We start from the raw sequence: 13,237 nt of genomic DNA on the forward strand, positions 1-13,237 counted from the left end.
CAAAAATGAAACATACTCAAAATGTAAGTACTCAAATAAGAACTTTTAGTTTGCATGTTTTATAGGAGTAATCCTGTGAAGTTAAATATTTGCAGTAAAGGTGAAAGGATTGGAAATAATATTTTAATGAAACTAATTTCTGACGACAGCAATGGAATATTATAAACTTTTAAATTCTGAAACAGATCATTGCTTAGCTAACAGTAAGCTCCAAGCCAACATCACTAATTGTAACCTACATTAAAAATCAAAGCCTATTATGAAACTTTAAAGCTTATTTGGTATAGTACAGAAACGTGTTTACTGTTCTGATGAGTTCCTGGAGAGCCAACAGCTTATTTTATTTTGCTATATTGTAAAAATTGCATTCAAACAATGAGCAGAATTTTCTGGCTCATTGGACAGTTGAGGAGAGTGTCTGTGGTGGGGGGTTGGGGGGGGGGGGTTGTGGGTTGCGGTGGAGCCATAAAATGCAATGAATTGTTCAAAAGCCCAATGATCTTGCCAGGACCAGAAAATCCTGTTGTCAGTGGGAGAGGCTGGAAAATTCTGCCCAGTATATGCATAGTTTACATAACTGCTGACATTTAGGTATCATTTTAATTTATTCACGAGATAAGCCATGGTTCACTTGGTAACACTGTTGCGTTTAAGTTAGAATGTTTTGAGATGTGAGTCCAGCTCCAGGACTGAGCACAAAAGCAAGGATGACACTCTAGTTCGGTGCTGAGGGAATGTGGCACTGTCCAAGGTGCTGTATTTTGAATACGCTCACCTGATGAAGGGAGCTGCACTCCGAAAGCTCATGTTACCAAATAAACCTGTTGGACTTTGACCTGCTGTTGTGAGACTTCTCATTACTGTATTTTGAATGAGATGTTAAGCCAATGTCCTGTCTGCAATATCAGTTGGACGTAAAACATCCATGGCATTACTCTGAAGAAGAGCAGGAGTGTTATGTCCTAGCCAATATTTATTTCTGAAGCAACATCACAAACATACATTATCTGATCATTATCACATTACTTTTGTGAGAGCTTGCTGTGTGCAAATTGGTTGCTGTGTTTCCCATATTACAACAGTGACTGCACCTCAAAAGTACTTTATTGGCTGTAAAGCACTTTGTGACATTTGGCACTTACAAAAAGCATTATATAAAAATGAGTCTTCCTTCCTTCCTTTTTGATCAGATACATTTCGTTTTAATATTTTGGGTTATTTAATTGCAAGTCACCGAAATGCAACTTTCAATTTTTCAATTCAGGACTAAACACAACTCACGCTGGCTTAACAAACATGACTGAGCCAATGAATTCAGACATAAAGGGCACAGCAAAAACCTAGAATTATGGAATTAACTTCCTATGTGCCAGAGCATTGGAAATGGCAGCTAAATTTATTGCATATTTCAAGAAACTGTGCAATTGTTTTTGTTATTTGTTAAGGTAATAGTATTCAATACTTTTTCTGTTACTGTTGAAAAATGTAAACAAGAATTGAAAAGAGCATATTACAGCAAGTGATTTAAAGGTGTGGTTCCAGTGCAAAATAAGTACAGTATTCTAAAATGTTTTCGAGTCCATTAGAAACTGCTTCTCTACAAACATAAAGCTTTTTGAAATGTAATGGTGGAAATCTCATCATAGCCAGTACTCTGTTATAATTAGATTTCAAGTTTGTGATTGTTAGTTGATTGTATTTTTCCCAATCCCTGGTGATTGCAGATATTGGTTGAGGATAACATAAAGTGCTTAAATCTATGGATAATTTAAAGCCATTGCAGTGGTTAATATTCTAACATCACTGCCAATAGTCTCCTAGTGAGGTGGATGTTTTAGTAAAAATAATTCCAACTGAAATCAAAAGATGGAGGACTTATTGACAACTAGATCATATCATAATTTATCAAAATTGAAGAACATTCTATATATTACTAAAGGAATTGATTCTAGTTTGAATACTTCAGTTCATATGTTTTATTTGGAAATATTATGCAGTGAATTACTTTGCACATGTTATATGTTTCTGTTGGATTTATTTGAAATAACTTTAACTTATTGTTACAAAATGTTGCCATTTTGACCAGAAGGCATGTATGCATCTATTTAGCAAATTGTTCCCTGGACTGAAAATAAACTACACTTTTTTTTACGAAACTACTAACTCAGCATAAAAATGTTTGCTTTCAGCTATGTTATCACAATTAGTGACTTTTTAAAAAAAATCTTTCTCTACTAGTTTCAGGGTCTATTTCTAGAATTTGTCTTTCAGGAAAACTGCTCATTGAAATGCCAACCAAATCTTGTAATTCAACATGGTCAAATTGGTAGTTCTTGTTGGAATTTGAAGTGTGGTAACATTTTGTTAACAGGTAGAAAGAAGTAAGCCCCTTGATGCTCTTTAACTCTTGTCTTTAAATGGTTTCAGTAGGAGCAAGCATTAAATGTTATGATTTAGATTTTATACCAGAGCAGGTACACGCTTTTGAACCTTGAGCTGATAATGGTGTGGCTTGAAAAAAAGACATGTATGTGCCAATGAGTAAGAAGTCTTACAACACCATGTTAAAGTCCAACAGGTTTATTTGGTAGCAAACACCACTAGCTTTCGGAACGTTTGCTGCTCCTTCGTCAGGATGAGGTCATGTGCGCGTTTGTGTCCACAGTTTAATATATGGATGCTTACAATCTTCACTGCCTCATATATTGATCACAACGTGGCACAACTTAGTTGCAGGACTAAACTGGAAATATTTGAAATGACCAAAGACCGCCCGTTGCGGTGCCCCGGACTAATATAGGCAGCTTCTTAGCAAACCAGCGAGAATGACTTACCAAAGCAACATGTTAACATTGAACGTCACTGTGCCTGTGATTTGGTGCAATGGAATGTCTTGGATTTCAATGTTGTCCCACTGGCCAAACACTGAACAAAATTGATCTGTACTTCCGAAGATTTATGTAAGGACTTTAAATCTATTTTCAATGAGTTCACATTTTGGGATGAATTAATTGAGCTTGCAATGAATACAACTTTACATTTAATTACAGTTTTGCCGTTTTTAAGAACGTTATCAATATCGAGAATCTAGAGGGTCAATTTCAAGATGCGGCACCACATTACCTGACACCATTTGAGGGAAAGTCGAACTGTTTGGCAAACTTTACAACTGTTACTCAGAATTATTCCGTCGAGGTTTTTTTTAAATTTACTAAATTTACAATGATTTCATATATAATTTTAAAAATTCAGTAGAGTGAGTTGTTGGTCAAATTTCAAACATGTTATCGGTGCTTTATTTCCCAGTTGCATAAAAACTGCTTTTAAATGTAGCTACAAGAGATTGGCGTTAAATGAATGGAACCGTACAAGAACAAGAGAGCGCCACATGTTATAACATTAAACTGATAGAAAAATAACAGGATTTGTTATCTTACGACGCGGGGAAACAATTTTGAGGGGTCCATTCCATCCAGTATTTGTGGGGGTTATGTCCGATCGCATTTACGGCGAAACAAGATTTATCAGAGTAATTGTCTTCCCAAAAATGAAATGCGTTTCGCTGTAAAATTATTTTAGGGATGATGCAGGTGATAGGCTTTTTTGTCCTTTAATCGTATTATTTCTATGCAACGGGTGCGTTAATGAAAGGTAAAGCTAAATCTCGCCGGATGATGAGGCTGATGGAGATTAAACTAATGAGGGCACTGGAATTTAAAAACCTGTAGTTTGGTCAGTACTTGCAATGCTGTATAACGATTGGAATACGGGAACTGCTTAAATATTCAACCAACGAATTTATAAAATTCAGACAACATATTATACTTAAAGAACAAGACTTTCCTAAATTGTGATCTATGAATGGAATACATATTCTTCGCGGCGGGACGTTCTGAAGCTGTATATCTGAGCGGTGAATGGTATACCCGAAGGCAGCACTTCAGATATGCTTAACCCCAATGACTGCACCTGTGTACTGTCGCATAAACTCTTAGAATTCAATATCATTGTAACAATTCATATTGTAAACGTGGACTGAGAGATTCTCCTGTCAGACTGGCGGGTTTCATTTCCTGGATTACAAAAACAATTGTAGAGACGTATTTACCCACATAGGATGTTGTTTTGGTCGTTTGTGTTCAGGGTCGCTAAACAATCCCCAAATGTTTCAAGGTTGGTGAAGTGAGCCCTGTAAACGCAAGAGAACCTCAGAACATACTTGTTATTTAAAAAAAAAAGCTTTTAAAAGATGCCGCGGATATTTTTTCTCCTAAAATCGTCTTGCAATGAAACCGCATCTTTGGCTGGACTGAATCGGGAATGTTTATCTGATATTAAATCTGCGACAAGCAGCAGTGAGAGCGCAGGGGAAGGTGTTTTAAAATGGCCCTCTGTAAAATACTAATCAAAATTGGAACCCTCCTTTCTTTGATCCTGTTAGGGGCAATAAAAGCAAAAAAAACCCCAAAAAGATACAATTATTATAGGACGTTTAATCTCCATTCAGTCAGAACGATATTGAAATTACTGTTTTGCAAGATAGTTTAAGACTACGATATCACGCTGGAGTCCCTGCGAATAATCAGCACCTTCTGACATGTCAGCAAAAATATAAGCTAATGTGGCTCACAATAACCATCACAAAATATATAATTGTGAGGCCAGGTATGCCTCCATACGCGAAGAGGATTATTAAAATGTCTGTGTTGGTGAACTCTATCTTCTGCAGATAATATAATCATGCCCATCACATGATTTTTAGTGAATTATTTATTGACCCACCAAACTTGTTATTGTTCCTTCAGTCTTGCGCTGATTCATCTGCGGCAGGTGAAGATGGAGGTCCCGGGGCGTGGAGGCTGGGAGGGAGGGGGAAGAGACTTCTGGATGGTTTTTTTGCAAGATAAAAAATGTTTCATCGCAGTCTTCTAGAAACAACAAAGATTAGAAATCTGCGCAGCAAGATTCGGTTCGAGGCGAGCTTGGATGGACACTGCACACAATCTCTCTACGTGGTTCTGATAGCTGGTCGGGTGGACAACACTTAGTTATTTATTTTTTTTAAAAAAAGACGTGTTCCCATCTCCGCTTAGATCACACAAAACACTCAAATCTCGTAGCCCAATCTGAAGCCACCTCAATAGTACACTGGGAACTCGATGCTGAATATGTTTTAATCAGACGCTCTCTCTCCCTCTCTAAGCATCTATGAACTCCCACCCATATAACAGGCACTTACAGGAGATTTTATATTTCCCAAATACCGTTTCCTTCCCTCCGTGAGTGTCACTTCGTGGCAAGATAACGGGTCCATTATCTCGGAGTTTGCTGGCTATTTCGCACAGGGAATAAAATTAGATTTAGTGGGCAGCACACGTCTGAATGAAATGCAACTGACAAGCATAAAGCGCTCACAAAAGAGGCAATTACCTTAGTCAACGGCACAGGGTTAGAGCATGAATGAATTTATTTGTAAGACAGTAACAATTTCCAATTCAAATGGCGCCAGCATCTTAAATAGCAACAGCAGCTCGTCCGTCAACTTGGTGTTCCCTTACACAAAAAGGATATTGTGAGAGGGGAGAAAAGGTACGGTCCCCCCCCCCAACCCCCTACTTCTATCCTCACCCCCCACCCCCTCCTCAAAGCAGATGTATTGAGAGCCCCTGCCCGCGAAGCAGGTGCATTATGTTTCCTATACGAGGGGGGGGGGGGGCTATGAATAAGCTCCGCGGGGCTAACACATCCAACTAAGAACAGGGCATGCAGATTCCTTTCTGAGCTAAGAATTGCAGCGTGTCTGCATTCACCCCAGGATTGTTTGTGCTGCAGGCTCCTCTGGACGCTAAGCGGCCCCTCTCTTGGCATTCACCGCGTGCCTTAATTGTATAACATTAAATCAAGGTCCGCTGTGAACACGGAGAGCTGGGGGCCCATCTCCATCTATAGCGAGGGGGGAAATACCGAACAGGTAAAGGGGGAGCTGGAGGGCGGGGGGGGGGGGGAAGTGGGGGGAGAGAAAAAAAACATTGCAATGTCTTCATTTCTCTGGGTTACCTCCTGTGCGATCTCCGCCACAACATGTCTGCCTTTGGACCATCAAGAATACACACACAATACGCTCTGATCAATGGCGGTGCCTAAAGGGGGGGAAAGAGAGTCTGGCAGAAAGAATCCACGATTAATGGAGAAAACTGGCTGTTCAGTCCTTGGCCATTCCGCACGGTGAGCCGATGCCAGAGGGAAAGGGCCAAGTAACCGTGCTGGATTTGCGCAGTCTGCCCCGGCTCCCAAACGGCCCATTGCTCCTCATAGCTTTGTGTCAACTCCTGCACACGCTCAATGTTAATGACCCAAATAAAGCTCTTTCTCACTCTCGCTCTCTCTCAACCCCCTCCCACCACCCCACTCACTCACACACACACACACACACAATAATGCGCACATCAAACTTACTGCTTTTCATGTGGCCGGGGCCCTGCGAATCGCACTTTTCACTTTTATAGGGGTTGGGGAGAGGTCACAAAGCACTTCCACATCCAGCGAGTTCCCCCAACATACAAAGCTTTTGTGCACTAAGTATCCAAAGCCGCGAGCATCAGGGATATAAGCTGATGACTGCAGAGCAATCTATCGGGGGGAGAGAGAGAGAGAGACTCACACACACACACAGACACACACACATACAGTCCAGCAATACCACCCACAAGCGTCAATGCAATTCCTCCTACACAAAAAAACAGGCGACCGGCGGCTTTTAACCAGAGAACACAATCAAAGCAGCAACATAAAGAGGGAGAGAGAAAGCCCCACAAACACACGATGCTCTAGAGATGCAGCAGAGAGCTGGCGTTGTCTGTATCAGCAATGCAGGGCAGCTCTGGAAGAAAGGGATGCGAGCCTCCTCAATTTATCATTAGCCGCTCTAATCGTGGTTAGTGTCCTAGCCCATCCAGTCATTCTGTATGCACTTGATCCACTTTCTTTAAGGATTATTCAGCAAACTTCCCATCTGCTGATTCGGGTTCAACACAAGCCGATTACATGATGGGACCCACACGTCATCTGCCCCATGTGCCCTCGGCTCTCAGAGATGTATTGGGGGATGTCCTTGAATTAAAGAGATCTAATACGAGGACATCACTAACCACCCTTAGATAGAGAGAGAAAAAAAAACGCATTGCCCATAGTGCGAGAGAAAAATGATTTTCTAAAGCTCTTATTAAGCAAACATTTAACCAAATAGAGTGAAGCATTACCAGCGTGCTCTGCGCAGGCGTGCATTTTAGATATTTATTACCAGATGATAAAACTGATGGATCCGATGATTTTTTTTCTTCTCGCTTAGGTGGATTGTCCCAACCTCGCAGATTTATTCGGGTGTGATGGCTGTGATTTACTGGCACGCATTATACTGTTACATTATAGCCAGTCATTGTACAGCCCGGTGCTGCTGGGGCTGAAATGCAAACAGTTTATACCAAACATACACCCTCTTCACTGGCCTTTTTTTAAAAAAAAACTTAGATTAAAAACATGGATTTATTTTTTTCAAGACGGTGGTTTAGTTGGTACAGACATCATGTTAACAAAATGAAGAGATATTTCTGTAAGGATTGCTTCTTATAACCATCCTCCCAGCCTGTGAACAGACACAATGGAGTGAAGTTTATCATATTGATTTTGAACTTGTCCATTCTAACCTGTGCCTATGCTTTTGACGGGGCTAGTAATGCCTGACACATCGAAAATTGGTGTCAAAGGGAGGGTAGGACCAGGAGCAATCCAATGATTAACAAATGTAACTGTAAATTTCACTGGACTGTATGAAGTCTCACTGATTGATCTTGTCCTGAGTCACCTCAGTTACTGCTCAGTCTTGTTTCGGGAACTGCAAAGGAAAAGCTTGGCCAGATTTGCTCCTGCATTCTGCATTGAAGTGGAACATCTGGAATGCCCCGGGACCTCGGGAAAGAAGAATGCCCATCGTTTTATGGCATGCAAACACATCTCCCTGCCATTTACCACCCAGTGAAAGAAAGGGAGCAAACTGAAATCGCCATCTTCTTCGATGTTGCAGCATTTTCTGCACCTGAACCGGGAGGTCAGAGATTTGTCAGGTGGACCAGACTGGAGGCTGGGATACCTCCACTCTGTCACATCACGCGGGCCAGGCAGTGAGCTGATTTGGAGAACACTTCTTGGGTGATTTATACCGTCCTGGAAAACCAACCTTTTTTTTAGGTGGGGTCGGGGGGCGGTGGGGAGTGGTGGTGTTCAGGTACAAACAGCTTGGGGATAAGGGCTAGCAATCGCTGTCTGATATGATACGAGCAGAGCACGTCCCTGCTTTAACCTCTGCCCCATGTGCAGGGAGACAGTAGAGCCCTTCACACCCAGCTTTCATTAGCACATTGAGAAATTACATTTCAAAACTCTTCAAATCGGATTCATCAGAAGCTCTCGGTTCCATATGGCTCCCGCATCTGTGCCGACCTCCTCCTTTACAATCAGACACTCTCTCCTTGCCCTTTTTCTTTCTCTCTCTCCCCCCACCCTCCCTCGAGTTAATCTGGGAGAATCCATTAGGTAAACAGGGACCGTTCTGTGGTCCTGGTCGCGCCCTCTCAGCTCTTTGTTGATTCTTGCTTTAGGTCCCTACACTTTCGTTTTTTAAAGATTTTTTTTGTGCGTGTGTATGAGGGTTTTACATTGTCTGACATGTCAGCCCGAGGTCAGGGAAGGTTTTCTGTGACCGACACAGTTCTTTGACGGAATAATGAATGTCGTCTGCCTTACGCGTGGCTTCTATAAACACATTTGACATACGTTGGGCACCAGATGGCTTGCTTTCTGGATTTAAAGCTGTATCATCTCTTTGTGATGACCTACATGTCCACTGCTCTTTAATAACTTAGTTAAAGTAGCTTAGTAAATTCCACAAAATGCCCTTTCTTATCCCTTTAGTTTTGAAGTTATTTCTGTGGATTTTTTTCGGTTCACAATCCACTCCCCAATAAGTGTGGTTGAAAGTACATATTAGTGGTCGATGCTGGGTGCAGTAACGTTGCTCCTTCCATGCTCTGTTTGTAGCTCGGGCTGTTACCTCGGCTGGTACCAAACACTTATCACCCAGTACAATTCTGATGAAGGCCCCACTCCGAACATTAACCCATCTTCCTCGTTCTGGCCTGTCTGCAATGGATTTCAAACAGCCTTGGGGTTTATTTTGCTTCTCCGACATTTGCAGGATTCCCTTTTCTCTCTGAACCCACTATAGAGGTCTGCGTTCCTCTCAATAAACCGTTCAATGGAGGCAAGTGTCTTTACAAAGACGGATGCAGCTGCCATATCTGAAAAGACAAAAGCACGCAGAGTCAATATAAATAGGATGTGTAGTTACACTGGATGTTTCATGTTATTTCTATTACCAGTCTTGAAAGTCGGAATTTAAACGTATGATATGTGAAATCTTGTAGCGGGCACTTCCAGGCTTTAAACAAAAATCCGTAAACGTTTAATAACAATTGCAGAGTAAACATAATGCGCCAAAAGGATAAATGCATCATGAGGGAGCCAACATCAACGGAACACAAGCTCTTGCCACACTGTTCATTTCTATACGTAAATACATATTAGCCAGAACATCTTCACTTTACAAATAGCGAAGGCAATTCCAGCAGAGTTCAAAAACCTGATCACAACAGAACTCTTTATTTATTTGTTGAGATAAAACATAGAGCAATTAGGAGCCTTTCATTCTAAACTGAGTGCTGTGTCTGTTCAGGAGTCCGGAAGCAACTGCTAGGTCATTACTGTCATCAAACATTACACTGTCAGTCATACGTGGCTTGGAAGTTCCTGTGAACTAATAAATAGGTTCGTTTTCAATATCAAAGACTAAAAATCCTACATTGGAAGCGTGTTGAAACGGTTTCAAAAATGTGAGCTAAGACAAAAAAAACAATGAAAATACCAGATCTTTGAAAATTCGTTCCAAAATACCTTTACCATTAATGAAAATTAAAGCCGCCTCAAACGGTGGCCTTAAACTCCCTCCCTAAAGGAACCGTGGATGTACCTACACCATATGGACCCCCGCGGTTTAATAAGGTGGCGCATCACCGAACTTCTGAAGGGCAACTAGGGATGGGCAATAAATGCTGGCTTTGCCAGCGGTGCCAATTAACAAATATATATATCTATATAAAATGATGACCTCACGGGGCTAACAGTAACAGTTAAACTTCATCGCACTGTTAGCAACATTGTGCAGTGTTACCACCAGTCCGATCGCACATTTCAAATAAGTTACGTTTTCAAGTTTTTTTATAATGTAGTTTCCTTTGATGTTAAACATTGCTGCTCAAACAAATGCCGTTCAGAGAGGACTTCTAACAATTTTCAATCTTTCAGATGTTTGTCAAAAGATCTTTTTATTGTATTGTAAATTCTTTTAATTCTTTAGGGAATATCTGTCAGCTGTCACCAGGACGCCTGGTGTTTTTCATGTGGGAATAACGAAGGCAAAAATGGGAGGAATGGAGACTGGGGAAATACCATAACGATTTTCTTCTCAAGGGCAATTAGGGATGGGCAATAAATATGGGCCTAGCCAGCAGCATTCACACTCCATAGATGAATTAAAAAATATGTTTTAAAAAATGAGAAGTTTGCTCAGATTGGTTAAGTTTTCCTTAGGGAAAGATAATTTCGAGAGTAATGGAACTCACATTAAGATCTAATTTAATTTGAGCTTTAAAAACTGCAGTTTTGTCCTGTGTCTCTCAAATAGCTACTCCCATCCCGTTGCCACACCATAATAATGCTAATTAAATTATAATGCAGTAAGATCTTCATGGCTGCAAATCAAACATCAACATTTCTAATCAAGTAACATTAACAAAAATAGCTAGTTATTGCATTTGTAATGGCAAAGGTATTAAAAGGGAGATTTGGTGCTGGGGAATGTATCAGGAGCATTACCACTTCGGGCACTTATTATTTGCAGCACCTGTTCCAACTGAGCCATAAGCAAGGTAACTTCCCAGGGGTTTGGAGGGTAGTGCTTAAAATAAAAGGTATCTTCGACCTTTAGTGACATATCCAGGCGAGATTTAATGTCCTTGCACTTGATTCAACTAAATGGATGGCCTTTGGCGCCTGTTTTTTTTTAACTAATCAGAACTGAAAATTCAATGAAGTGGATCCCAGCTCAGGTATGGAAATCAGATTCTTGAATGCTAGACCGTTAAGATGAGACATGTGGCGTGAATGATGTAAAAAAAGGAACATAAATAAGAGAAGGGGTAAAGTAGAAATAGGACATCGGGACATGAAGGAAGATGAGGAGAATTGAGGCAAACACTATGATTAACAGAAGTAATGGTTATAAAAGCCTTTATTTTAAATTGCACTTTTCCAAGTGCATGAGAGTTATTTTAATTTAAACTGACAGGATCAGATCAGTCACCCATTATATACCCTGTCCAATTGGGTTCCCGTTCATTTTGACGTTATGTCAGGTGGGGTGTAAAACAGTCGGCTGATGTGAGCTGGTTGAGCCAGGGAATTAGATTAAAATTAACTTTAATGTGTCCATGACATAATGTTAGTAGAACAGTAATACAAATACTCTCGACGCTTGAGTAACAAAAATTATTACTGGCATTTTTTTTCCAACTCTAAGTTCCTTGTAGTGAAATCTATTTGAGAACGCTGGCCAGTTCAAGGAGTACACAATTCTCTGGATGCTGCTGATGGTTAAATTACAGGAGGACTGCATTTTTGCTGCCATCTGTGGCATCCAAACTTTGATAATTAAAAGGAATTTCCAGCTTCCAAGCAATATATTCATGACAATTTAATGGTTGATGGCCTTAGATTTAGTTGTGCAGGCATTTTCTTTTAGGGGACCAACTCAATTAAAAAATAATGCCACACAACTAAAATGTTGTTATATATTTCTCCTTCTTCCTCCAGCCTCAATGCATTCAAAATTAGCCAGGCAAGGGAGTTTCCCAATGTTTGCTATTGGCAGTGAAATTGTAAGTACAACAAAAATATTTTAAAAATTCTTACAGGAAACCTTCATGGAATCATAGAATCCCTCCAGTGCAGAAGGAGGCCATTTGGCCCATTGAGTTTGCACTGATAGCAATCCCACCCAGGCCCATCCCCACATATTTACCCTGCCAATCCCTCTAATCTATGCATCCCAGGATACTAAGGGGCAATTTAGCATGGCCAACCAACTTAAACCCACACATCTTTGGAGTGTGGGAGGAAACCAGAGCACTCAGAGGAAACCCACACAGACACAGGGAGAACATGCAAACTCCACACAGACAGTGACCCAAGCTGGAAATCGAACCCTGGAGCTGTAAGGCAGCAATGCTAACCAATGTGCCACCGTGCCGCCCCAAATGTGTTTAATGTAATTTATGTGTTCAATTTGAATGAGAAAGTTTGTCTTTTTTTTGTCTGAGCATAATATGTACTATTCAACCAATCAATTTTGTACCAATCTGGTTTTGTTTATTCCTTGTGACCTAACATCTGATATAGTGGATGGTATGTGCTCTCATATTCCATACTTGAAGTGTGCCATATTGTAAAAATGATCTATACATGTCCAGCATTTGCAGCTGAAGCAGGAGTTAGTACTTTTGTAGATGAAAATAAGGTCTCTCATGGTTGTTTCAAAAATCTTCCTGAAATTGAGCCAACTGTATCCAAGATAATCTAGCCTACATTTGACCTAACCATCACACCTTAAAGTGACTGCAGGAGATCAGCATCAGAAAGGTTAAGATTTAAGAAAAGTATTTGCCTGAATGTGGAGCTGAGCCAAAAAGTCCTGCTCTTCCTAGATCTACCACAATCCCGAAGACCATTGTCAGCCCTTGTTCAGCCCCTTGCCATCACCTTCCTCTTTTGGATCACTTTAACTCTCTGTCAATCACCTCCTCCTGTTCCAAGGTTCCCTTCTTTTTGTCACTCTCTTTCCTGATTGCCATACTTTAGTTAACCCATGTCAACTCTAATCCATATAGTATTTCCTAATGGTGACTGCCTGTCATGCATGTGCTGTAAGTTTATATGTACTTTGCTGGCAAACTCTCATGTTATAGAATCTTATCATAGAATCTACAGTGCAGAAGGAGGCCATTTGGCTCATTGAGCCTGCATTGACAACAATCCCACTCAGGTCCTGTCCTACCCATGTAAACCCACA

At 40.7% G+C, this 13,237-nt stretch overlaps 1 long non-coding RNA gene across 1 annotated transcript; it reads right to left on the minus strand.

The window, feature by feature from the left end:
- Nucleotides 1-2,564: 2,564 nt before the first annotated feature.
- Nucleotides 2,565-10,148, minus strand: LOC145344949 (uncharacterized). The gene is made up of 2 exons (XR_013887008.1): nucleotides 6,457-10,148; nucleotides 2,565-5,332 (listed from the first exon to the last, which is right to left on the minus strand). It is a non-coding gene; the product is annotated as an uncharacterized LOC145344949 (long non-coding RNA).
- Nucleotides 10,149-13,237: the final 3,089 nt, after the last annotated feature.

This window comes from Carcharhinus amblyrhynchos, chromosome 7 (genome assembly GCF_965287045.1).
Source record: "Carcharhinus amblyrhynchos chromosome 7, sCarAmb.v2.hapA, whole genome shotgun sequence".
Taxonomy (NCBI): Eukaryota; Metazoa; Chordata; class Chondrichthyes; order Carcharhiniformes; family Carcharhinidae; genus Carcharhinus; species Carcharhinus amblyrhynchos.